Genomic DNA, 24,753 nt, shown 5'->3' with positions numbered 1-24,753 from the left:
ACCTTAAGATTACATACAAAACTCAACATTAAGCAATTCTTACCTCCTCAACAGGCTCACCTTAGGCGAACAGGTTGCACAGCACTGCTTGGCCGACCCTGGACTCCTCCCTGGAGTCCCGATCGACGCAGTAGAATATTGTGAAGGTTTGCGTCGACCTCCACGTAGCAGCCCTGCAGATGTCCAGCAGGGGCACACCAGACAGGAACGCCGTGGTAGCAGTGATCGCTCTGGTCGAATGGGTTCTCGGACAGCCGGGCAGCGGTCGGTTTGCCAACCGGTGACAGTGCATGATGCAGCCGGAGAGCCATCTGGAAATGGAAGTCTTCGAGAGAGCCTTCCCTTGATTCACAGACGCAAAGTTCACAAACAGCTGTGACATCTTCCGAAAACTCTTTGTGCGGTCCACGTAGAACTTCAGCGCTCTAGCTACATTCAGCGAGTGCAAAGTCCTCTCGGCCGTCGTCAAAGGCGACGGGAAGAAAACTGGTAACACCAAGGGCTCGTTGAGGTGGAAGTCTGACAGCACCTTGGGCATGAATGAGGGGTGCGTCCTCAACACCACCCTCGTGTCATGAAAAGTCAAGTAGGGAGGCTTGCAAGATAGGGCCTGGATTTCTCCCTCTCGTCGTGCGGAGGTGATGGCCAAGAGGAATGCTGTCTTCCATGACAGGAACTTCAAAGGCGCCGAATGCATAAGCTCGAATGGGGCCCCCCATGAGCCTGGTCAGCACCACATTAAGCTCCCACGCCGGGGCAGGAGCCTTCACTGGCGGGAACGATCAGAATAGTCCCTTCATAAATTCCTTCACCAGGCGATGAGACCACAAGGACGCCCGTCCCATAGTCCTGGTATATCGGGAGATGGCAGCCAGATGTATTTTGATGGAGGCGTGAGCCAGTCCAGCTTTTGCCAGCTTTGGACAGCGACAGTAGGTAAGGCAGCACTTGAGGGGCCGTAATCCGCAGAAGGTTAATCTTCTGTGCATGGCACCAGACAGAGAACCTCTTCCACTTATGACTGTAACACTTGAGAGTTGAGGACGCCCTGGCTTTTGCAAGAACCTCTCTGCAGTCAGCCGAGATATCGTACTCTCCAAACTCTAGTGCTGCAGGAGCCAGGCCTGCAAGTTCAGTGACTCCGGGTTGTGATGAAGCATGGCACCTCCTTCTCTAGAGAGAAGATCCGCGACCGCCGGCAGCTTGACTGGTGGGGACGTTGACAAGTCCAGAAGGTCCGGGAACGAGATCTGCCTCGGTCACGCCAGTGCAACGAGGATCATTCTGCACCTGGACTTCTTGAGCTGTTTGATGAGGCGGAGCAGCAACGGCAACGGAGGGAACGCGTATAGAAACAGGACGTCCCAAGGGAACGAGAAATCCTCGGCTGCGGGAACCTGCTGGCGAACCTCTGGCACTTGGAGTTTGTCGCCGGGGTTTGCCCCATCGTCGAAAGAGCCGATCCACCTGGTCCTGACGTAGTTCCCACTTGTGGCACGAGCGCAGCTCCCTGCTGAGTGAGTCGGCGATGGTGTTTTTTATTCCTGCCAAGTGGAAGGGAACCAGAAACATCCCCTGGGCGACGGCCCAGTGCCACAGATCCTGGGCCTCCTTGGATAGGGCTGGGGATCTGGTGCCTCCCTGCTTCCGTATGTAGAACATCGTGGTGGTGTTGTCGGTGAAGATCCTCACCACTTTGTCCTTGAGAGACGGAAGGAACGACTTGAGCGCCCAGAACACTGCTCGGAGCTCCAGAATGTTGATGTGGAGAGACCTCTCCTCCGGGAGCCAAAGGTCTCTTGCGTGGAGATCGCCGGTGTGGGCCCCCCAACCCTCCAGAGAGGCGTCCGTCGTCACGGTCTCCTGATACGCTGGGGTCTGAAAGTCCGTGCCTGTAGTGAGTTACGCACGGGTACCCCACCATAGGATCCCCCGATCCTGTCTTCGAAGCAGCCCGTCGCCTGAAACCAGCGGGCGTCGAGGAACTCTGTAGTGGACGCATCCGAAGTCTGCAAAGGGGTACAAGGTAGATGCATGAGGACATCATCCCGAGGAGGGACTTGATGGACCTCACCCTGGCCACGTCCATGGCTAGCAGGTGCCACACCTTGCCCAGAATGGCCTTCGTCCACTCCTCTGACGGGGAGGCCAATTGCCCCACTGCATCGAGCTTCGCTCCCAGAAACAGTGCTACTTGCGATGGAACCAGGTGGGATTTGGGGTAGTTGATGGCGAACCCCAGTTCCGCGAGCAGCCGGACGGTCCTCGCTGTGTGTTTGACGGAGAGTTCTCTTGTCCTTGCCCGGATTAGCCAGTTGTCCAGGTAGGGGTAGACGTGGATCCCCTGCAGGCGCAGCCGCGCCGCCACTGGTGCCAGGCACTTGGTGAATACCCTGGGTGCCAACTTTAATCCGAACGGCAGGGCTCTGAATTGGTAGTGGCGCCCCTGAACCACGAACCTGAGAAACTTTGTGTCCTTTTAGAATGGGGATGTGGAAGTAAGCATCCTCCAGGTCCAACGAAGATAGGAAGTCGCCCTCCTCCAGCTGTCCCAGCACGTGCTGGAGGGTGACCATCCTGAATTTCTGCACCTTGATGTACTTGTTTAACCGACGCAGGTCCAGGATGGGGCGCCAACCGCCTGTCTTCTTTCTGATGAAAAAGTACTGCGAGTACACTCCGGAGCCCCGGAGCCTCCTGGGGACGAGCTCGATGGCACCTTTCTTGAGCATCGCCCTTACCTCCAACAGCAGTTGAGGGACGTGATTCTCCTTCCTGGCCATGGGAGGAATGCGAGGACACTTCTTTTGGAATTCCAACGAGTGCCCGTTGGCCAGGGTGTCCAGCACCCAACGGTCGGTGGAGATGGACTCCCTGATGAACTTCGTCAGCCGGCCTCCCACCGGGGTGCTTCGGTGGGGGCCACGGGCCGGTTCAGTCTTGCTTGGAGGAGGCCTTGCCGCCTTGGCCTCCTTGACGACGACGGCGGGATCCCCCTTGCTTGCCGCGACCTCTCTAGGCCTCCTGCGACGAGGAGCGGGCCGCCTGGCGGTATGTAGAAGAGCCACCGCTGGATCCCTTGGAGGCACTCCGTCTGCCTCCGGAGCTCCGAAAGGGCCGTCGTTATTGAAGTACCCCTAGGGCCCGGGCCGTCTCCGAGTCGGTCTTGATGGCCTGGAGCGACTCGTCCACCGTCTTCCCAAAAAGGTTGTTGCCGTCGAACGGCATATCCAACACTCTGGTCTGGACGTCCTGGCGAAAGTCCGTCGCCTTGAGCCATCCTCGTCATCGGAGGCACACCCCGTTGTCCAGTTGGCGAAATCCGGTATCGGCAATGTCCGTTGCCACCGTTATGGCGTGATCCAACGCCACCTCTCCTTCCTGCAGAATTTGTAGGGCCTCTGCCCTCTTGTCGTCCGGTAGGAAGTCTAGCAGGGGAGCTATCTTGAACCAAAGCTCCCTGTCGTAGCGGGCCACGATCGCTAAGGCATTGGCCGCCTTAATCGTCGTCGCCGCCAACGAGATGACTCGTCGTCCCATGGAGTCCAACTTCTTGCCCTCGCTCTCCGGCGGGGAAGTGGAAGTTGAAGCCGCCACACCCGCTGCTTTCTTCTTGGCCGCTGCCGAGACGACAGAGTCCGGCGTGGGCTGGGCCCTGAGGCACAAGGGGGCGGCATCGGGGGCTCTGTACTTCTTCTCGTACCTGTCCCTCTTGGTGGGTGTCGTGGAAGGGTTCTTGAGAATAGCCAGCCCCTCGTCCCAGATGTCGTTGAGCAACGACACCGCGAGGACCGTCTTCCTCTTGGCCTCTCGTCGTTGGTAAGGAAACCCTTCCTTTTTCTGTTCCTCAGGGCAGAGCTGGAAGAGCTCGGATGCCCTGTTTATCATGGTGTGAAAGGAGCCAATTTTGTCGGGTCGAGAAGCCCGAGGGGGGGTGATGACGGGATGTCCGTTGTGTCATCGCCGCCATCGTCGTCCGTCCCAGTCGCTGTATCCGTCGACGTAGCCTCTCTAGGGTCCGGCGAGGGGGATGAGGGGTCCACAGGCCTCGCGGGCACGAAGGGAGGAGCGGGGTGGACTCTGCTCCGCTTGTTCGGAGGGCTTCCCGACGGGCCTGGTTCTGGAGCCTCCGTCGGTGTCTGGTAACCTCGTCCTTATCTCAGTAGATAAGGATTGGATCGCCAACAAAATGGCTGCCGAGCTATCCTGGGGCTTGGGTAATTGCTGCGATGGACGGGATGGCTGCTCCACTGGGCCCTCTTCGTCGCCATCGTCGCCATCTTCCATCACATCAGCAGGAACCGTCCCCTGGGATCGAACCTTCTCGAACTTCTCGTTGAGACCTATGAACCTCTCGTTGAGGCCCTTCCCGGTTTCCACCAGATCCTCCTCAGAGGCTGATTCCGAGTCTGTAATGGCCACCGCCCCCCCTCTTATTCCGCCGGGGTCTTAACGGGGGTCTTATCGATGGGCTGGAAAGAGGATTCCCTCCGCGGTGGCAGGGATACTCTGGGCCCAGAGGCCGTTTCCACTGGCGTAGTCTCAACCGGCTTCACCAGGGTCGCAGTCACCACTTCGATAGAGGCCTTTGCCGGCTGGATCAAAGCCCTTACCACCTTAGGTGCGTCCTGGGCCTTCGCCTTGGGGGAGGGTCAACGCCTCGCTCCCCCTCGGGTCCCTTCGAGATCGACCAGGGCCGCACCAGCAGCTTACCCGGGTTCTCGGACTTCCTCTTCCCCGAACCAGAGCGCTGGCTCGTGGTTGAACATGCTGGGAAAGTCGCGCCCTACCTGGCAGCCGAAGAACCTGACCTTTCGGTGCTCCCGGTGCCCACGGACTCGCGGTGCTTGGCCTTCTGTGGGGCCAGGGCGCCCTCACAGGACTTAGAAGCCCGCTCAGACTTTTTCTTCGCCTTCTCACCTGCTGTGCCCTTCTCCAGCCAGGCGGCGAGGCAGGAACGACTATCTTGTTTGTTCTGTTCCGAAAGGTTCTTGCAGAACGCACAGTCCTTCTCCGCGTGCGTCTTGTCCTCATGAAGGCAGTAGAGACATTGCGAATGCTCGTCCTCCTTGAAAACATTTTGTAATCCGCATCCAGGGCAGCACCTGAACAGCTTGGATCTGGGCGTCGAGCTTCCCTTGTCCTGGGCCATGTCCGTTGAGGTAGGCCGCAGATCTTCCGGAATCCTCCAAGAAGTGTAAACTCGACGAAAACTTCACCCTTGAGGGGCATAGAAGAATTCCGAAATGGGTCCCCGTTATCGGAAGTAGAAACGGTGGAGCTTGAGGCTCGATTAAACCGAAAAAATGAGAAAATCTCCTGAAAAAGCGCGAAAACGCAGCAAAAACGAGAGCTAAAGCACGAGGACTCCCAACACCTGAACGTGCGGTAAAAATCTGAGGATGGCTGCCAGAGGCGGGGCTTAGGGAGACGACAGTCATTGGCTGGGGGCAGTATGACCCAGAGATCAGTGATTGTTTACTACTAAGAAAGACATATCAGAAACGAAACTGATACTGATACTGATTTTTTCTTTACCGAGGATTCCTAGCCTGACGACGGGGAATATTCATGAGCATGTGAATCCATGCCAGACCCCATGCTGGAGAAATAGTACTACATTAATAGCTTCAATATATAAACTGAATAAAACAGTAACTGGTGCTAGGCAATTATGTATGAAGAACAAGACTGGTAATAGACACATGAGGGAGAGGAGGGACAGGACACAATAATATAGGTTGTAATAAATAAACACATTAGACAAATATGATGTAAATATAAAACAATTGAGTTGGGGCAGCTAACATTAGCAGGAGGTGATAGCCCATCGGCCTTAAGATTTAACTATGGGTTAGGGATTAAGGGAAAGGGAGGAGTAGATTACTGCTCAAGTGCAATTCATTTTTCATAAACTTCTTCGCGTATATCCCATATATGAACTATAATTATTGAATTAAAATTATACATGAACAATTTTTAATTGTGAGGTTATATTTAATGAACCTACCCTCGGCCCACTCGACAAGGAAGTCCATACAGTCGCGGGTTGTGGCTGCAGTCAAGTGCTTGCTGAGCTCGCAGCCATCAAAAAACGGTTATTAGCTCTGTTAGAGAACCAGGCGAAGGGAGGAGGGGTACTCCAGGGGGCATTTTGTTCTGTTCCACCTTCTGTCAGGAGGCCTTGCGGTTCTTCTTGGGAACGCCCCTCTAAGTTAGATACATCAAGCCCAGCGTATCTGGAAGAGAATATTGTTCCTTCCAACCCTGCCCCTTTGAGGCTTTCTTCAACCGCTGTCCTCTCTGAACATAATGTTTCTCAGCATATCATGCAATCCCAGGTTGGGCAGTTACTGCAGCGTGATGTACCCGGAGAGCATTGCAAGTCCCACAGCCCATATGCAGAGCCCACTGCAATGGAGCCTTAAGATTCACGTCCATTAAGAACCCAAGGCCCAGAGTGAAGGCACCGAAGCCCCTTGAATTTGGTCGCAGGGGGGGGGGTTCATTTGGAAGCTATAAGCAGGGGGAACCAAGAAAATCCACAGCATTCATGCATGGGGTACTCAAACTGCTGGCGAACAAGCACGAATAATGGGATGTCCTCTTAAATAAATGCTTGTATTGGCTTCGCACTACTAGAGGTTGTGCCTAGGTGTCCTGGGAGGTCATGGTGGGCTGCTATAGAGTGCCCAGCAAGGGGGATAACCGCCAGGATTCTTTAAGATTGGAATTCCAGGATCACAGAATGGCCATGGGTCTCTCGGGTGGTTTTGGGGGTTTTGGTCAGACACCCAAGAGTGGGATTTTATTAAGTCCTTACCCGCACCCACGTTCTGCTGGCCCAACATGAATTATTTTTACCCAACACCCCTCATCCGGTGCAAATCTCACCCCATTTGGGATAAGGCCAATCAGGAAACAACGCAGACCAAACACAGTCTCTAGAGTCTAGATCCGGGCTTTGTCTAAAATAATGGACCCTGTCTTAGTTTATATTTTTCCTTTTTTCCCTTGATATAATGTATTATTGTAATTGAGTAAATATTTTGTGTTAGGATGAACTTTGATGGCCTGATGGCCGAATAAAGTTATTTGATTGATTGAATACATTTCTTCACAAATATTATTGGATCTTTTCCTTGTGCATGTTCAGGAATCCCCCAAAAATATGATATTGTCTCAATGGTTGCAATCTTCTAGATTGGCTCATGCTGGTTTAAGCTGAGTGATCTGCATATGCATATATTCCAGTCCTTCAACTTGATCATATATATATTTGAGATGCGACTCTCTGCTTCCTTGATACAGGCTTTTAAATTCCAGCATATCATGTCTCATGGTGTGGAGGTCAGTTTGTAATGCATTGGTCATTATTTCCGAAGTAGATAATTAAGTTTTGATACTTGTGATTTCCTGAAGAACTCCTTAAATGTCTTTGCATAAAGAGTTGGTAGAAATTGTCATCTTCAGATACAATATTGGGACCTTCAGATGCCCTGTTAATCTTCTATCGGAGTGATGAGTATGTGTAAACTGATGTTACAAGTGTTAAGCCTGCATCTCCTCCTCAATTCCTATCCATATAAGGAAATAGCATCTATGTACCTCTTCCAACATTGAATAGATGTCATATATGGACCATTAGAGAAAATTTAATTATCCTCAAAATCTGCAATAAAGAGGTTAGCGAGGCTCGAAGCAAATAATGCTCCCATGAAGGTCCCTTCTTCTGTATGAAAAGCTCATTACCAAAATTAAAACAATTCTGGCCTAAAATAATTCTAAGCAAGTCAAACAAGAAAAGTCATTGAGACCCTGTGTGGGAGGGGGCGATGGTTACGTTTCCTCTCGATCACTCAAATATCATCTTACTGGGGGATATTGGTGTAAAGCGATGTTATATCACAAGTGACTAACAATTCCCATTCATTACAGTAATCCAAGTTTTCTAGATACCTGATTGTAGATGTGGTGACTTTAAGGTAGGGTCTAGATTCCATTCCCAATGGGTGTAAATAATGTTCAATATATTTCCCACTTGGTTCAATGACTGAGCCGCAGAGGGAAACAATAGGATGCCCTGGATGGTTATGGAGACATTTATGCACCTTAGGCAAAGCATAAATAACTGGGTTGCGTGCATCCCTTGGTGTAAGAAACATAGCTTCTTTTGGAGTCAAAAACCCGCTTTCATCCCCTGCACTAAACTACTCTTGTAAATTTGTAAATGCGTCATTATTGCCTCCGTAGGATCTATCCGTGTGGGTTGATAGTGATCCGGGTTATCTAATAGGGCTTTGACAATCCATATTCAGTGTGTAGTGTCCATGATCACAATTCCTCCCTGTGTATCTGCTGGTTTTATAATAGCTTGGTTCTCCCGAAGTTGTTTGAGTGCTGCATATTCCTGAGTATTCAAGTTTTTGTGCCTGGGCTTTGTCTTCTTTGCTAGAACTTTCAGAAGGTCCCTCCATATAATGTTCTCAAATTAGAGAATTTCAGGAGGAGTATGCTGATCGGATGGAGTAAACAAAGACGGTGGTCTAAAGGTTGTGTACGGCTTCTCTGGTACGTCTTCCGTTAGCATAGAAGGCCGCATGCCTCATTGTCCTCAGAAATCTCCACAACTCCAATTCACTGTCTTCACTTCTTGAGTGGGAACAAAACTAAGCCCTCGTATGGGAACACTGGCTTGTGCTACTATCAAGGTGACAGATGATAGTTTGAAAATGGGAAGATCTTTCGAGGATGATTCCTCTGTTCTTTGATGAAAGTTCCCCGATATCCCTGATTTTGTTTCCGTTGGCCTCTCGAGGGTGGCGACGACCCTGCGATTGGCCTTTCTCTAAAAAATGTCTATTCGATGTCTCGGGTCGATCTTGGTTGGTTGCGTTGTCAGTTTTCTCAGAGGAACTCGAAGTGTCCTTAAAAAGTCACCCATTTGCATCTTGTCCCCTACTGTTTCAGTGTAATTCTGTAGGAAATGCTTTCTTTTTTAATCTGAGCAATCTGTCTACAGAGATTGTAGCCTCTGCATTATTTGGAAAATTGTAAAAGATAGACATCCCACTGATAGCAGCAAGAATTTTAGTGTCAGTGAACCTTAATATTTCAGACTTCAACATATGTCAGTTGAACAGGGACCAGTGGGACAAAAGAGATCCGTAAGTGCAATACTACAAACGAATTTAAAACATGATTCAATTGATTTAAAAAACAGTAAGGCCTAATTTTATGAGAACAGGCCCCTGAGGTACAAGTGTGCAGGGTTACTCTCCCACCAATTGAACCTTCAATGAAGTTCGCCTCGTAGGGGGTAAGTATCACCACTTAAACTTCAACTAGTGAGAGGCAAGCATCCCTATTATGTTAGATTATTAAGTAGGACCTCTATGCTTGTGCGGCCATCCTGCAATGCTGCAAGCCACGCCCCCAGTCCTTTTAATAATGAATTGTAATACTCACCTAATAATTATAATGTTACGTTACTTGGCATTTATATAGCGCTCTATATATCATTCGTATGACCTCAAAGCACTGGTAGATTGAACGCCCTCGGGAACCGTATTTCTGGTCAGTAGAGAGAGAGATAGTGTTGTAGAGTGTGTGGGTGAACCAGATGTGTGCGGCTGATGTAATTGCCCGATGGTAGCTGCATCCTAGCGTTAGGTGTGGTGCTGAAGATATCAGTTGAATGTGTACAGTCTGGTGGGTGGACACCCAGACTGGGCTCTGGCTGTGTTAGGCCTGAAAGGATGCATATGTGAGCAACTAGGCCAGAATGTGCTTGGCTAGCTGTGTTCTATTAGGGTGTTGAGGTGTTCATGGGGTCGTATTCATATGTGAACAGCTAGGCCGAATTAATCAGGGGTATAACGTGTTCTAGTTGAATGATGGTGTATAGAAGAGAGAAAGCATAGTTATGTGATTTGATGGTTATCTTTAAAGCGCCTGAGATCAGGCACGTGAACAGGATGGCAGGGAACAAAGCGACACACAGACACAGAGACAGGGGGCTGGGCTTACAGCAACAGGAGGGGGGAATACAGATATATAGCAACAGCATGGGGAACAGGAAAGCAGGGTACACAGTGATACACGTGTGGGGCATGTTAACATTTACATTTGCATTTCTATCCAGCTGCGAATCAGGCTAATGTTCACAGCTCCATTCAATTGTGGGACATGCCAACACTTGCATTTCTATATAGAAGTAACTCAGGCTAACCTTCACAATCCTGTCACAGTCTGGTGCAGGCTAATGTTCACAATTTTAACTGAGTGCGGCATTGCCAATATTCATAATCTTGTCCGGGTCCGGCGCAGGCTAATGATCACAATTCTAACTAAGTGCGGCATTGCTAACATTTGCAATCCTGTCTAGACGCCACGCAGGCTAATGTTCACAATTCATGTTAAGTGTGGCATTGCTAACATTCACAATCCTGTCTAGACGAGACGCATGCTAAGGTTCACAATTCATGTTAAGTGTGGCATTGCTAACATTCATAATCTTATCTAGACGCCACGCAGGCTAATGTTCACAATTCATGTTAAGTGTGGCATTGCTAACATTCACAATCCTATCTAAATGTGACGAAGGTTAGTGTTCATAATTCATGTTAAGTGTGGCATTGCTAACATTCACAATCCTATCTAAATGTGACGAAGGTTAGTGTTCATAATTCATGTTAAGTGTGGCATTGCTAACATTCACAATCCTATCTAAATGTGACGAAGGTTAGTGTTTATAATTCATATTATGTGTGGCATTGCTAACATTCACAATCCTACCTAATGTGACGAAGGTTAGTGTTCATAATTCATGTTAAGTGTGGCATTGCTAACATTCACAATCCTATCTAAATGTGACGAAGGTTAGTGTTCATAATTCATGTTAAGTGTGGCAGTGCTAACATTCACAATCATGTATAGACGCGACGCAGGCAAATGTTCACAATTATAACTGAGTGGGGCATTGCCAATATTCATATTCCTGCCCGGGTCTGGCGCAGGCTAATGTTTGTTTGTTTATTATATTTATATAGCTCACAATTCTCTCTAAGTGTGGCATTGCTAACAAATACAATCCTATCTCGATGCAACGCAGGCTAACGTTCAAATTTCTCTCTAAAAGATGGACATCTTAACATTCACAATCCTGTTTGGGTCTAGAGCAGGCTAATGTTCACAACTCTAAGTGCGGCATTGCTAATATTCACAATCATATCTAGATGCGACGCAGGCTAATATTCACATTTGGGAGGTAAGGTAATGTTGAGTGGCAGGGTTTTCCAGAGTAGAGTAATTGCTCTTCTCCCCACCAGTGCCACATTTCCTTTGGGAGCTGCTGCTGGTTGGCGGCTGGCCACTAGCTTCCCCTGCTGACACCTGCAGACACAATATGGAGCCGCATAACCATATTCTATTGTCCATTAGTAACATATGAAATTATAGCAGTGGCATGCCAATATCAACATGATATCGATGTTCTTACCTAGCTGTGAATGAAAATCCCAATTTTAATAAAGACAAAGGGGTGTAGATTTTACAGTCATCTTTACCGAAAAATGATGGCAGCAAAGTAACAGTTGAGCTGAATAACATGAAAGAAGAACATTCAGAACAGGAACCACGTAACACCAGGCTCTGTTAATCAGGTCCCAGTCTATAAAAGCTCCTTGATGTCAGCAGCTTCTTCTCTTTGTCTTTTGAAAAACCCCATCAACTAAAACCACAAACCCCATCAACTAAAACCACAAATGACCCAGAATAGGATACTTTCATAAATAACCATAACTTGAAGATGGGCACTCTCCATTGACCTCCGGAAATCCTTCAGAAAATGTTGGCTATGAAGAAAGAACAAAGATATAGGCAGGGAGGGAGAACACGGAGGACCATCTGTGCCTCTGTTTCTGCATTAAAATTGTAATTTTCATACACAGTTTTCTAACAAAATTGGAATTTTAAAACACAACATGGGGGCTGCGAAATTTGCACATTCACAGAGTATCCAGATCCGCCTGCGAAGCATGCAGAATGGGCTTAAAGTAAAACACCTTGAAGGTGTAATAGCCAGACCAATCGGCCTATCCCAGAATGTCTTGGTGGGAACACCCTTGACAAGAAATACTTTCAAGCTATGGTTCCCCTAGAGGAGTGGAGTCCAACAAGGCAACATCAATACCAGAGAGATACAAAATCCCATCGAACACACCTAGCGGGGGTAGGTGATAGGTGGGCAGTGCTATGTGAGGAAACAAGAACAAAGTGTTTCTTAAAAGAAATGAGTAGCTGTGTATGATTAGACTGTCGAGATTGGCTGAGCCCCATCCATATTGGTTTCAACATTTAACCACACATCATTTTTCTTGATCAGAAAATCAGGCAAAAGGCACACACTGGGACTCAGCGCTGAATTTAGCGACTGATCCCACTCGTGATCTTACTACTTTTCACCAAACAAAGAATGAATGAAAGAAGCAATATCTGTAATACGGATCACATAGTGGGACTCAGCGCTGATTTTAGCGACTGATCCCACTTGTGATCTGACTGCTTTTCACTCAAAGCGCAAATGAAAGAAGCAATGTTAGTATGATTCCCCACAGAATACATGACTGAATCCAGGCTTTTAACTTTATCTCCTATAGTGGTGGAACTCTGAAAATAAGAAGTTGTACAAAAGAGAAACTAAGAGACACACAGTCACCACACAGAAGTGTGCAGAGTATTGCCACATACTGGTTCACCGGGACCAAGGTTAGTCAAGTGTTAACTGTCAGACGTATACATAGAATGATTGTAGATAGTAATAGAAACTAATGCAGATATCTGTGCACATTGATTTTGCAGAAGAAAGACAGAAAAAATTGATATCCCCACCTGAAGAAGGGCGAACACATTGCCCGAAACGCGTAGTGTAACCCATAGGTTAGAATCCTAAAAGCCTGCAAGAGGGCTTGTGTAAAACTGGGACAATAAACCAAGGATATCAAGACATTTTGGAACAATTTGACTACAAATGAATGAAGTATTGTTTGTTGAAGAATCATGATGTGATTAAAACTGTAATTGGAGAAAAAAAAAATTATTATTGGAACAGGCATACACGAACAAGTTTGTATATGACAATATAATATGCAATGTGCCTATGATATACTGAATGAGATAACAGAAAATCTTTGTTACGAAAGAAATAAACACACACACAAGTTTGTGTTTTTTACATAAGCAAGTTGTCATACACGTGAAGTTTATTGAACAACATTTGGCTGTCGTAGTGCAGCACAAAAGTGTGCATCTGTTATGTTTTCCAATACAACAGTTGACCATATACAATTCACTCCGTTTTTTAGTCTGGTAGCACAGGCTTAACGGATTGCACCTAAGTATTCAAATTAATTGTCACAGAGACTTAGATTAACATAAAGAAATTATAAACTCAGAGTGCACCTCCTCTACCAAATGTTTACGTCTAAGGCCTTGACATTAGAAACTCTTCTAAAAGATGAGGAACAACAACATGGTTAACTTTGAGGATACCTCTTTTAGTGATAACATTTCAGTTGTCGACCATGACAAAATTAGATTAAGCACTCTAGTAAACATTCCAAGAGATATAGTGTTTTACAGCTAGTTCCAATACCTGAGCCTTTTTAAGAAGCCGACAAACTAATGGATGGCACCCATTGGACATTCTGTCCACGATCTCATGTCCCGCTGAAATAGTTGACCTATACACAAACAAAGTGTGAAAAGCTTTGCCTTGGTCAAATAACTAAGGCAAATAAGCATTGGCAATGCCAAAGATTTGGGCTTTTGAGTAGGCACGGGAAATGCACTTGCCAGTCACTGCCGTAGTAGTATTAACTGTCCATTGATGATAGCAGGTGCAAAACGGTGCGAGTACCTGGCCACATAATAGCAGTGCCTGGCAAATGCCTCCTAATACACATGCCAAATGTATTAACCACCTATGTGGGAGATGCTGTATTAGGTTCCAGTGTTCTCCGTATCCACGAACACATGCTCCCGAAGCTGAGCGATAATCCTTGAAAGGTTTGGGGGCTCAGGATTCCGTGACAATGGGGACAGCTAATGCAGAAAGACCCACAACATACTAGGAAACCTGAAATATTCCGTATCACGTGGAGGAAACCCTGTATCACAAGATTGTACAGATGATCATCTGAATCCATGAAAATATGAGGAAACATTCAGAGCAAACAGAATGACCAGGGACATCTCTAACTGTGCTGGATTCCAAGAATGAGAAGAACAACGTGGTGATGCTGAACCCTCACATGCAGAATCAGTCTTATAATCATGAGGAACAGAGGGATGGCATAACCCATGAAGTTCACCCCATGTTGCTGGAAGGCATCCCAAGCCACTGCCTCCTTGTCTGGTCAGAGGTAGTTAAGTATTGAGACAGGACGCAAAAGGATCCTCCTCAAAGGACCCCATAGAGCATGTATGCTGCAAAAGATCATCAGGTGGAGTCTCTAATCGCTGCAGTCCTGAAAGTTTCTGGAGTTCTCGTCAGCCACATTATTGTGTAGACCGGGCAGATATTCCGCTTGGAGCACAATCTGTCTACCCAGGCAAAAATGACATCCTTTGCTATCTCTGCTAATAACTATGAGCATGGCCTCTGCATCTTGTTGATGTAGTTGAAAACTGAGAAAGCATCCTCAAGAGAATGCAACAATCTTCTCGATCCTTGGAGAGACTCTTCGAGGAAAAGGATCCACCATTAATTACAGACACTTGATGTGAAGTTCCCTCTGCTGGGAAGTCTCTTTCCCTCTTGAGATTACTTCCCTGCAACGTGCTCCCCAACCCAACAGGCTTGCTTCTGATTCTATAACAAGTTCTGGAGCCATTGTAAATATCCCCTTGTCATTCCAAGCTTGCATGTAGTTTAAACACCACTGGAGTTATATTCTGGACTCCGCTGAAAGGAGCCAAACCACTGAGGCCATTACTGAGATACAGAGCCTTCCATCTCTGTAACGCTCGATAGTAAAGTAGTCCTAGAAAAACCACATGAATGGATGCAGAGAGGAGACCCACAATCTGTGCCATTGGTCCTCAATTAAATCCTTGGGCTGCTAATTCTGACCTGATCTCCTTTGTGATGGCCTTTATCTGTGATCGACTTTATCTGGGGTAAAGGCAGCTCCATTCAGATCTGAATGAATCTAATTCATGCTATGCCAGGAACTATATGTCCTTACACAGACAAATTAATTTTATTTTCAGGCAATCATGAAACACAGCTTTTGTAACAGTGATCCTATGATGTAAAGGTGTAGAACCGCAGTCTGTCTGGATTGAGACATCAACAAAATGTTGTCCAGGTAGATTATTAGCCAAATGCCCAAAACCCTAAGAGCTGCCACCACTGATTGAATAACTTTGGTGAAGTACCACAGTGCCAACAAAAGGCTGAACAGGAGGAATACAAACATCCATATTCTGTTGTCCTACAGAAATTGGGGGAAATTTTGGTGGGAGTCATGAATAGGAATGGCCAGATAAAGATCTTCGAGATCTAGTCTGGTCATCGAATTCCCTGGCAGAAACGTGTCCTGCAAGAGGTGAATTCCCTCCATCTTGAAATTATTGTATTCAACTATCCCTTTAATTCACTGAGATCGACGATTGGTCGGGTACCCGCCAGTTTCTTCCACAACAGATCACTATTGCTCAAACAACCTGGGAATCAACAATAGACCCTTTCTACGCCAATCCTGGAACCTCCCGATAAGCCAGGCATGTACTTGAATGTCAACCCGTGAATAGTTTGAAGTACCCAAGTATTGGGAAAAAGCAGCCATCCTGGTCCCAATTTCTACTTCGAAAGAAGCCGGTAGGTAACCTGTGCACATCTACCTCTTTGGAACCCGAGTCTCAGAAATGCTTGATTACTTGATTACTGAAGCTGCATCTGTTGCTCCAGATCCTAGCTAGCTGAAGGAAAAGCTTTGAACCAGGCAGTAACAGATGGACCACTATCTCTGACAAAGAAGACATCATCAAAGCCATCAAACAACTAAAATCTTCGAGAGCGCCTGGTCCTGATGGCCTTAGTAACATTGATCTGAAGCAAAATCCGGAAGCCTGGGCCGAATTGATTAGTACCATATTTCAGCATTGCGAATTAGCCAGAGCCATCCCTGTATCCTGGACACACTCAATAATTGTCCCAATATTCAAACGGGGCAACAGAGAGGAACCACAGAACTACAGGCCGATAGCCTTGCTAGACATAATCGGCAAAATATTCGCAACGCTTCTTCTCAAAAAGTTCCAAACATGGGCAAAGTCATCTGCTGCCTACGACCCATTTCAGATGGGCTTCCTCAAGAACGGGGGAACTTCAGCAAACATCTTATTGCTAAACTTAATCAAAAGTAAGGTGAAACAGGGCTCTCCACCAGTGATCATGGCCTTCATTGACCTCTTGCAGGCCTTCGATAGAGTGGATCGGGACTGCCTGTGGACCAAACTACATAAATGGAACTGTCCTGCAGAAATTTTACATCCAATAATAGCACTACACACAGCCAACAAACTCTGTGTGAGACTTGACAAACAAGGAACGCTATCAGAAGAGATCCTAGCAGAGAGGGGGGTCAAACAAGGGTGCCCGCTAGCCCCGGCACTCTTCATAAGCTTCCTTGGTGACTTCAAGGACTCTGAAAACTCTGTCCGAGCATTTCCACCAAAAATAGGGGCCACCAACATATCACACCTTCTCTATGCGGACGATCTAATCTCATTAGACCAAACGGAAATCGGCCTTCAACGCCAACTGACCAACTTGGCAAACTATATAAAAGTAAACAATCTTGAAATTAATAAATCAAAAACAAAAATCTTGATTATGGCGAACAATAATTTAACTAAGAATCGCAACAAAGGATGGTTCCTTGAAAATACCAAGATCGAAATTGTGGACTGCTACAAATACCTGGGCATAATGATAGACAACTCACCCCGGGAAGCCTGCATGCAAACTACCCTTTGGGGCAAGGCAAGAAACCTAGCCGCCCAGATGAGATCCATTGATAAAAAAATACGGCAAATTCTCGCTGGAGCCTGTACTCCAGTTTTATAGAGTCAAGGCTGTCCCGGCGCTAACCTACGGCATGGATGCGACTCCGTCTATGCCAATTTCAATCTGGCCAAAAATTGAAGGCCTTTTATGGCGCTCAGTCTTGGGCCTTCCAAATTCGGCAGCTATTGCGAACATCAGGCATGACCTGGTCCTGCAGTCTTTGCTAGCATCATTGGAACTAAATGCTATGCAAATATACAGAAAAATTACCATTCCTGATACGCTCCCAATTTTCAAACTGATAGCTGCAGAAATCTCATCAGGCTGTCTAAACAGTCTCACAAAATGGTCTCAATCACAGACGGCAAAATTAAAAGAAATAGCCTGCACTGAAGCAGACCTGGCAAGAAAATCCCCAAAAAGTAAAAACTAAAATGGAGCTTTTGGATTGGATAACTACAGTTGACAAGGCCCATTCAAACAAACTAACCACACATTTGCCACCAACCTCAAACCGGCTTAAGACTCCTCTACCATACTGTCGACTATTCCCGGATAAGAAACTAATGAGAACCTTTTTGAGAGCCTGTTTCAATTTATTACCGACACGAGAAATTCTCTGCATTAGACTACAGGCGACTGCCAACGAATGCAGACTATGTCAATCGGCAGCGGAACCTGAAAATCTAAAACATCTGATACCTCACTGCAAAGCCCTCAGCAAAGAAAGAAGCGTTTACCTTACATTTCTTGGGATGAAAGACTCAGTTCTCGACGAGGACGTTTGGTGGAATAGACTGATGTCTGGGGAAAAACCAAAATGGATGATTGCAACGACAAAACTTCTGACAGCCTTTTTTGATAAAATAAAAGCGACAGAAATTTAGAGACGCGAATAAAGTAATCAGCAGGAAATAACAATGAAGGCCAGAAACATTACTTTTACCAATTAAAGAACTTCAAGAATTTTGCAGAATGTGAAGGAGCTAAAGCGTCTTTGTAAAAATCACAAGTTGATTACACACAATAAAAAATTTTAAAAAAGGAGGAAAATCGTAGTGGAGTGAGCTGCTTCATGAACAGGTGAATCATACACCTCACCCATATTAGGTGCAGAGGTATTAATGCACTGGTCTTCGCCTTCTAAAATGGAAACCATGTCGGAAGAATCTGCGTCACAATCTGACTCACATCCTGAGGAGGAGGTCAAGGCCACATCCCTCTTCCTCTTGACGGATTTGCTACTCTGACTCTAGGGCCTAGAAGAGGAAGAAAGGCCTTTAAGGAAATGCATGTTTTATTTCTGAGGCACACAGAACATTCTTCCCTCTGGACTTCAGTTTGAAAACTGCCTTGACTTTTTCTGTGTAGAATGGTATCTTCATATTAGATTCCTCTGGTTCCGGACACCTCAGCCAACCAAAACTGCTTCTCTGTCTCAGTTTGTACAACCACCTCTTCTTTTAGAAATATACCCCCATGCCAGCCCTCACAGAAAGTGAAGTAAGGGTATCATGGAAGAAGATAGGGACTGTACTGCTCCTAACAAAGAAGAATGAAGATTAGGCAGTTGTTGAAACTGTTCCATGTATATGTGAAAGATCCCCCTTACCCCCAGCTAGAATGGGCAGGATCCTCCATACGGATTTGAAAAAAAAGACCTTACCAGGAATAACACATGAGCCAACTGCACAACAAGCTCCTATCAAAGACAAAAAAGCACTGCTGTAGTGTCCGGGAGGGCCGGGGCGGGACCAGGGGTGTGGGTATACGAGAAGAGGAATAAAGATGTGTTGAGTACAGCTCTGTCTCTGCCTCATTTTCCAACGTGCAGGGGTTAATGCAGACCGGAGGTCCCCGTCTACTTCTCAGGCAACCCGACTACTGGCGACGAGGACAGTGGCCTGCACGTGCGGCCATCCCCTTTTCTCCTGCTCGAGCACGTCGGCTGAGACGGAGAGTTCCCGACAGTGCTATGAAAGCAGGAAAGCTACAACAGGGAAGGTGGGCCCAGCTAGGGGCATTTCTGCAAGGCCAGAGCGCCGTGGCAGTGAGTGCGAGGTGCTCAGAGGGAGCACAGGACCCCAGGGTTCAATCTGGCAGGCGGCCGTTGGCCACCAGCAGGAGCCCCAAAAGACTTTGGCAACGGACAGAGCTGGAAGATTCCAGTGCGTAAAATATGTGGAGACTCCAGGCTCGTGCCTACCCAGACAGACACTGCCAGTGGACACCATCTACTGTAAAGAGGTAAATCAGGACATCCAGTGAAGGAACCAAAAGAGGGTTGCCCCACCATGTCGGATCAGGACATTCCGGCCACTGTGCCAGTGACCCCCCAACAACAAGGCAGTCACCGGGTGGCAGACTCTCTGGCAGTACAACTACCAGGTGTATTTGATGTCACAAGCAATAATCGGCCAAGATGGGCCAGGTGGGTCAAGGACTTTGACCTATATGTAGGGGGCAATTGGCCCAGTTGAATATGCACGTCAACAGCGCCTACTAAAGCTAGCGGCGGTCCCAGGCACCAGAGATATAATTGATGAGTTTCTGGGTAACTCTGTTCACACAATCCAGGGCCTCAAGACAGCTCTGGCCACCTACTTTAAACCCCACACCAACGAAGATTACAAGAGGCATCTTCCACACCACAAAACAAGCCAAAGGGGAGACGATGGATGCTTTCATGAGACTACGTAGCAAAATGAAGCATTATGATTTCGCAAATTACTCAAAAAACACTGAAGTGCTTCTCTCGCAGATCATTGCAGGATGTGAATCACAGTTATTCAGGAGGAAATTACTACAAAAGGCAAGATCCTTAGAGGAAATACTCATGCTAGCACGGGTGGAAATGGCCATCGACTACAGGTGGAATCATTCTGGAGTCAAAAAGGGCAGGTACTGCAGCATGACAGCATACACAAGCTAGCAGGAGCCTTCAGAGCGCCTGGCGAGCCCTTATGCTATAGGTGCGGTGATGAGCACCCACATGAGGTCTCGTGCCCTGCAATTGGGCAACGCTGTTAGGACTGCGAAGAAGAAAATCACTTCAAAATGGTATGCCGCCTAGCGAGAAATCTTGGTTGTGAGAACGATGGAGGCACATCCAGCAGACATTGCAGAAGGCCCACCGTCAAAACCACTGAATCTTCTCATCCGGCTACGCAATCCATCATATGAGAAAAAGGAAAGTGAGAGGAGAGACCACAGATCTGGGGTGGAAAGACACAGAAGAGAAAGAAAAGAGGAAGTAAGGAGGAACGACCTGGAAGAGAAACAATATTACCAGACAACGTCGACAAGACCGGAACGCCGCTCGAGACGTCACGTCCTATACCTAATGGAACAATCACAGTCTGACACTGAACGAAGCTCCTCTGAAGGGGAACAAAGGAAAAAGGGATACCTCTAAGCGCTGGAAAATCAGAACACGACCAAGCACAGCACCACACTCTTAATGCAGTTGAATGAGAAACAGACAGAATTCCTCATCGACACAGGTGCAACAATAAATGTCATCAGTGAGCAGGTATATCAGCACTGCCACACACACATCCAGCCTATGCCCATCCGAGGTAGACATATACCCGTATGGCTCAAAGACCCCCACTAAAGTGCTTGGGGCAATTTGAGGCTCACTACCGCTACAAGACACAAACCAGAGACATACCAGTGCATGTGATAGCCACCCCTACCGAGTCGGATGCATCATGAGCTTCAAACCAGCAATCGAGATGGGCCTAATTCACATCCTCTAAAAGCTCATGGTCCCTAAATATATCGACACTGTGGACAAGATAGACCAAATCTTATCTGCCTCCATTCAAAGGGATTGGCAAACTCAAGAATCGCCAAATTACGCTCCACGTTGACCCTGAAGTAAGGCCGGTGGCGCAGCAATACCGGGAAATCCTGGTAAATATCATTTGTCAAGTAGAAGAACTACACAAATTGCTGAGCCAGGACATCATTGAACCAGCATCAGGGCCCACACCATGGGTGTCCCAGATTGTGCCGGATCCCAAGAACGGGTTAGACTCCATCCAGCTGTATGTGGACATGAGTAGACCAAATGAGGCCATCAAGCGGGACAGACACCTAGCCCCTCGCATCACAGGCATGGTTCTCCTACTAAATGGTGCAACAGTATTTCCAAAACTGGATTTAAAGGGTACCATCAGCTGGTCTTAAGCCCGGAGAGCAGGTACATTACAACATTTGTAACCTATCTAGGGTTGTACAGGTACAAAAGGCTACGTTTTGGTGTTTGTCAGCGGCCAACATTTTCCAGGCAGAAATCCACAATGTGATCAAACACATCCCAAACTACTATTAATTATAGCAACGACGTCTTTGGCACCCCAACAGAAAAGCATGATGACAGAAATGTCAGTGGCGGACCGATATATCAGGTATCTCATACAACAGACCGTTCCGAAAGGCATCGAACCCCTGGAACTTGCAAAAATGGCGGATGAAGACACAGCGTTTCAAATAATAACGCAAGGGCTGAATACAGGCAAATGGCAGTCAGTCAAGGAAAGAAGCAAATGAGAGTCGGATGAAACAATGGAAGAGGTTAACAGTTTATTACTAGTTAAAGGCGAGCTAACACTGTCAGAAGAGGGACTAGATCATCATACCGAACCAACTCAGGAAATGAGTACTAGACCTCACACATTAAGGACACAGAGGGATAGTATCAACAAAACAAATACTTTGCCAGAAGGTATGGTTCACAGAGCTAGATGGAATGGTAGAAAACCTGCTATGAGAGTGTCACACGTGCAGCCTCATCACCCCTACAAGACATCCTAAACCACTTAACAGGTCCCAACTACCTGAAGGGGTGTGGAGGTTGCCACATACTTCTTTGGACCAATGGAAGGGGGGAAATACATGGTGGCAGTAATGGATGAATATTCTAGATATCCTGAAGCACAAGTAATCTCATTTACGGCGCACCATGTCATTCCGGTGCTGGACAGGATCTTTAGTACATATGGTGTCCCTCTGCAGGTAAAAAAGGTCAATGGACCACCATTCATGAGCCAAGCTTTCCGTGACTTCGCAGAATACATGGGGTTTTAGCATAGGAAGGTGACGCCACAGTTGCCCCAAGCCATTGGCATGATTGAAAGATTCATGGCCAACCTCAAGCAAACATTACAAATATCCAACCTGACAAGACAGCCCTACGAGCAAGTGCGCCATCAATTATTGAGGGACTACAAGAGCACCCCTCAGAGCTCGACAGGAAGGTTCCCCACAGAAGTAATGTGTGGGCTGAGTTTGCGCACTCGACTGCCTCAACCCAAAGGGGTTGGTGACCGTCAGGAGGAAGATCGAGACATAAGAATTCGGGACCTCAAATCAAAAGAATAGATGAAAGTTTACGTAGATTAAAGGTGACAAGCCAAACCATCCACTCTGGAGATCGGGGACGTGATGGTGGCGAGACAAACCAGGACCATGTTTTTCCATGAGGATCCTCTCATGATCACTGAAAAAAAAGGCTCACTCATCACTGCAGAAGGGGACCAATGTCAAATAACGAGAAACTCCTCACACATTAAGAGTGTTGGGAACCAGTCAAGAGCCGAGACAAGGGGCATGAGAAGATGAAAAGGAATACTCCTCTGATGAATCATATCAAGGAGATGGAGAGGAATTGGATGTCTCCAGCCAGGAGGAAGAGAGACTGGATGATCCTCGGGAAAGAATAAATCCAGAGAGCTCTTGCCCGCAAAGGACTCGAGCCATACCCTGCAGACCTATTGAAGAATCGGTTAAAGTTCTGTTGTAGAAAGATTGCTGGCATTTAAATTGGGATGAGGTGTAGTGTTGGGATTGTAGTACGGGAGGGCAGGGGAAAAACCAGGGGCATGGGGAGGGAAGTGGTGGAGCGGGGATGGAAACAGGCAATCAGGGTATACGAGAAGAGGAATGAAGAAATGTGGAGTACAGCTCCGTCTCTACCTCATTCTTCCTGCGCAGCGATGTGCACGCAGCGGTTAATGCAGACCGCAGGTCCCAGTCTACTTCTCAGGCAACCCGACAGTTGCCACAAAGTTATCCGCTTGTGCTACTCTGCCACATGAGGATAAAGAAAGCAGACTAAGAAAGGCAGCCAGCTGCATGTGCATCCCAGCAGGGATATGAATTTACTACCAAAAACAAAAACACACACACACACGTGACCCGGTCCGAACAAAAAACACAATTCCACATGCAGCAGTTACCACTGCTGATGCGCCAGGCCCCTCACACAACCGGGACCTCGTGCCACTGTCATGAGCAGTACTCCTCCCCTTCCCCACACAATGGCAGCCCCACCGCATACCCCCAAGCAAAGCAGAGAAGAACACTAATTTGCTGCAGCACAAGTTCACGAACGCTAGTAAAGCTACAAAAATAATCCACACGATATCAGTGAGAATGGTAAGAGCAACAATTCACTTGAATCTTGACGCTGTCAGCAGCAAAGAAGAGAAGAAGCGGCTAACGTCTCTGAGCTTTACAGATGGGGACATGATTAACATCATCTGTTACCTGGTGCATGTTCTTTTTTCTTGTTATTCAATTTAACCATTTCTTTGTGGCTGGCTATTTTCAGTAAAGATGACTAGACAAAAAAATAAAATCGCAGCCTCTTAGTCTTGACCTAAAATTTAAATCAGTCCAACTGACATTTTCACTGGTTCACATTTGGACAGCGTTGATGGGATGGAAGCGGTGCAAGCAGCAGCTGGTTACGCACTTATTTCAGGCACCTATAGAGGCATCAGCAGATAGACAACATCACACTTTCTCGATGGTAGGCCACTCTCACTCCCATTAGATGCCCGAGTTGGTAGCCCGACTGAGGCAGATTATCTGAGAATTATTCTCTGGACGACAGTTCCTCAGAACAAAACAACTCCTTCAGAGAGCTCCTCTGACTGCCTTCCCCCTTTTTTATGACATTGCCCCCCTGCCTTGAGTATGTTCCATTTCTGCACAATATTCTGAGGGGTACTTATATTGAACAGTCCACTCCCTATGCAGGTATGATCCAAGATTACGCAAGCCGCTGGGTGAACATTCTTGCGATGCACTGATCAACCTCGCCGGTCTGAAAGAAGAAACAGGTCTTTGAATAAATAATACATTTTCAGAGTTACAACTTCCCATCTGTCACTCACAACATTTACAGAGTCTTAGTGACAATTGCATCTGTCTAATTATGCACCAGCACTGATTGGCATGTACCCATGTACAGACGCGTTGCTATGGGGGGCGGAGGGGCTGAGCAGGCTATATCCCCGGGTCTTTTGGTTGTAGCCCTGGATAGAAGCTGATAGGTTACAACCAAATAGGCTAGCTAGCCCCCAGTCCTGACAGTCCCAGTCCTGACAGTCCCAAAATTAGCGTAGCCCTGGATCTTTTCCAGACTTAGCAACACCCCTGTGCATGAGGTATCAGTATACACTCTTCCTTTTGTGTATAACTTTGGCCATCATTCTAAATGCTTTATATTTTACAGCTGTACACAGGATTCTGGGCCACCGCGTTTATGTCACCTTTCTCTATGACATAGGACATGGTATCCTCATGATATTTCATGCGGATTGCAAACATCACAAACAATAACTTTTCTGCAACAGCATGTTCCGGTGTTGATGGTTGACTAAGCC

The 24,753-nt window shown here is 47.1% G+C and overlaps 1 protein-coding gene across 4 annotated transcripts in view; it reads right to left on the bottom strand.

Moving 5' to 3' along the window:
* TNFRSF14 (TNF receptor superfamily member 14) overlaps positions 1-24,753 on the bottom strand; it is a 661,986-nt gene that overhangs the window by 107,181 nt on the left and 530,052 nt on the right. For 3 of the 4 annotated variants that reach the window (XM_069610212.1, XM_069610211.1, XM_069610209.1), the window contains one exon: positions 10,986-24,191. The exons of the other annotated variant lie outside the window; for it this stretch is intronic. The gene's annotated coding sequence lies outside the window, so the exon portion shown is untranslated. Of the gene's footprint in view, positions 1-10,985; positions 24,192-24,753 lie in introns of those variants that run through there. 4 annotated transcript variants of the gene reach the window in all.

The sequence above is a fragment of the Ambystoma mexicanum genome, chromosome 8 (assembly GCF_040938575.1).
Source record: "Ambystoma mexicanum isolate Mex_15411 chromosome 8, UKY_AmexF1_1, whole genome shotgun sequence".
NCBI classification, from domain to species: domain Eukaryota; kingdom Metazoa; phylum Chordata; class Amphibia; order Caudata; family Ambystomatidae; genus Ambystoma; species Ambystoma mexicanum.
This window is presented reverse-complemented; position numbering and strand designations above follow the sequence as displayed.